At 54.2% G+C, this 3,122-nt stretch overlaps 1 protein-coding gene across 1 annotated transcript in view; it reads right to left on the reverse strand.

Moving 5' to 3' along the window:
* VDR (vitamin D receptor) overlaps positions 1-2,847 on the reverse strand; it is a 67,395-nt gene extending 64,548 nt beyond the window's left edge. Inside the window, exon 1 of the mRNA XM_006168578.3 lies at positions 2,772-2,847. The gene's annotated coding sequence lies outside the window, so the exon portion shown is untranslated. The remainder of the gene's footprint in view (positions 1-2,771) is intronic.
* Positions 2,848-3,122: the final 275 nt, after the last annotated feature.

The raw sequence follows: 3,122 nt of genomic DNA on the forward strand, positions 1-3,122 counted from the left end.
CTCAAAAGTGTTAGTTGGTAAATCATACAGTCACTCTTTCTAGCATGTACAGAAGGGCACTGTCATGGGAAAAGGTTGAGGAGAAATCAGAGAAAGGCATAACTAGAAGCTAGACCCTAGTGGGTCCCTCTCAGAACTGGACAGTGGTGGCAACAGAGCTGGAGAGCTGCTGTCCATCCTGGGGCTCAGAGCGTCTTGGGGGCAGAGGCCTGCCTGGTCCGGGGGTTCTGCATGCTATCATCCCTTGGAGGGCCTGGCACCCTACCACACACTTAAGAGACACTTAATCACATCTGTCATTTCCTTGGTGTCCTCTATCTGCATCCCAAACAGACTTGTGGCCATGACAAATAGAAGCTAGAGCTCTGTAGTTCCCTAACCAGCCACAAACCAAGAGCCAGGTACTCCTGACTCTCTGGGCACCAGGACTCAGCAGCTGCTCAGGCAAGAGCAGGCTTCTAGCAGAAGGTCCAGAGGCAGATCTCAGCCAAGATGACCTCTGCCTCCTTAGGGTGGGTGGACAGCAGGGGCAGGGGAGGAGGTAAAAGATGGAATGTCTAGAAGTCCTCTCCTGTGTTGGATAACCACTTAGTCTGGCCCACTGGACTCCAGGCATCCTTCCACTGAAAGCCTTTGGGTACCTGCTATCTATTCTGGAGGTAGAGAGTCGGAGTCCTGGAGTCAGTTCTCAGGGTCAATTCTACGGTTGCGTAGGGGAGAAGACTAAAAACCACAAGCACAAATAACCAAGGCACCCCAATTATTATGGCTTTACCTTCCATAATAATTACACAAAGTCTGATGGCTTGTCTGAAGAAGAGTGAGGGGGTCAGGAAAATTTCACTCTTCCTTTACCTCCTTTCCTATTCCCCCTTCCCAGTCTCTCCCTTAGCTTGGTAAGGGTCCAAGTCATAGCTGATCAGGACCAGCCAAATCCAAAGCCATGGGACTCAACCAGAGCACAGGCTATGAATTCCCCAGCATTTGGCAGATTGGGCCAGCCTCACAGCCTGGTCTGCCTCCCTGGATTCTTCTGAAATAGGTCTAGAGAGGCTGCAGAGTCAGGGCCTGGACTCTGGGACCCCTATTTCTGCTCAAAGATCTCTAGCGCCCAAAACAGAAGCCAAAGGGAAATTTGCAATTTACTGCCTCCTGGTCTGGCTGTTTGCCAGTCCTGAAACTACTCCAGAAAGACCCGCAATTCCCTCAGCACATGGGCAGGGAAGGGATGGTGAAGGTTCCCCAACACACAGCACTCTCAGTTCATAGAGCTGAGGCTCAGGTGTCCAGAGCCTGGGTAGGGGAAGCCTTGGGCCTCTAAACCCAGAACCTTCCCACACCCGCCCCTCCTCCTTCTCCTCTTTCAGAAAATCATCTTTACTCCCTAGCTGGAGTTAAAACGTATGACTTTGCTGGTCCCAGACCCTTTCCAACATTCTGTGGAACCTTTCCACCTTTCTGTGTGCCCACATCACTAGCAGAGGTGGGTAGTTAACAAGTTCATTAGGCAGAAATGGAGTGGCGGGTCGGAAAAGTGTGCAATGCTAGCATCTTCCTCCCGATCCTAGGAGAAGGAGAAGAGGTATGGCTTTACTGCAAAGCCACAATCCCTTCACAGTCAACTCCTTTGGGAATCACCCCCATCTTACAACCATTTCTGTGTGGGGTGTCTTAACCCCTGTGCTCCCTCACCCTCCCCACCCCACCACTGCTGACCATGAGAAAGACCGTCTTCCAGCACGGAGCTTGAGCAGAACTGAACTCTGCCCAGGAGAGCTTCTGCAATGCTCAGAAAATGCCTGCCCAACTGCTTGCCTGGGCTCTGGCCCCTCTGGCTGCAACTGAGCCCAGACAGGAGGCTGACTCACTCACCACACGGAGGAGGAAGAGGAGGAGGAGAAAGAGGAGGAGGAGGTGCGGGAAGGGTCTGGGCTTAGAGACCCAAGGCTTCCCCAGCCCAGGCAGACTGGGTCTCAGCCTCTGGTCATGGTTGGGGGCTTGGGAGACAGCTGTCCACTAGCCCTGGAGACCACAAGCTGTTCCTTCTTATCCCTGAGTACTTTCCCTTAATCCTCCTCACCCAACACCCACAAACTAGGTCCCCCTCACTCCCCAGACAGAATTAATTCTCTGAGCCCCCTCCCCATTTACCCACTTAGATGCTTGCCTTTGAGTTTTTTTTGTTTTTTGTTTTTTTGACATCTATGGGACAGGCTTCCCCCACCCCCTCCATAATAGATTCAATGTACTAGGGCCAGTTATGTCTAAAATAATGGGATATTTTTTAAATGTTTCAAAAAAAGAGAGAAAAATACTTAAAAGATCCAACTCCACCATGGCGCGTGATGATATGCGGCTCCTACGAGAAAATAAGGTTGCACACACTCCACCCGCAGAACTCAGCGCCGTCGACGGCCAATTGCTCCCTTTCTTATTCCTCCACTCCATGCCCAGGCGCCCCACAGAGGAAGGAAACAAATGCTTTTTGTGGCCCAAGTGCTGAGCAAATCTGCGCCCAGCCGCCTGAGCACCAAGGAGGTGGCCGCCCGCCTCGCCAGCCTGGCACGGGCTTCAGCTTTCTCAGACCTCAGTGCCCCCTCAGAGTCTCAGCCTCATGGCACGACAGCCCAGATCTCAGTCGCCAACTTTGCCCCTGAGACTTGGGCGCTAGTGCCTGCATCTGGGCACTCAGGCCCTGGTACCCCCGACGACCCGACCCTGGGTCTCGCTCCTGTCCTGGGACCCCCGTTTCCCGCTACTCGGGTCCGCACCTGGTTCGGCGGGTGGACACGCTGCTCGGCGTTCCCAGCGCCTCCGGCTTGGCTGCTGCCTTTTGACAAGCAGAGACAGCCCAGCACCTGGCCCCTCCCCTCGGGAGGCCCCGCCCCAGGGGTCCTCCCCGTCTCTTGGCCCCGCCCACAGGTCTGGTCCTCTCTTGCCAAAAGCTCCATCCGCGTTGCAACCATCTTGTCTTGGAATCAACCCCTGCACGGTCGCCTTGGACATTCTGCTTCGTGAAAGCTTCCATACAGCAAGGCATGTTTCTGCCCTCTGCGGGTCGGGGTTGTCAGTGATTACGCGTGTGCGCTTCTGCCCGCAGTAACCCCGATGTATCCCCACCC

This window comes from Tupaia chinensis, unplaced genomic scaffold (genome assembly GCF_000334495.1).
Source record: "Tupaia chinensis unplaced genomic scaffold, TupChi_1.0 Scaffold145870_1, whole genome shotgun sequence".
NCBI classification, from domain to species: domain Eukaryota; kingdom Metazoa; phylum Chordata; class Mammalia; order Scandentia; family Tupaiidae; genus Tupaia; species Tupaia belangeri.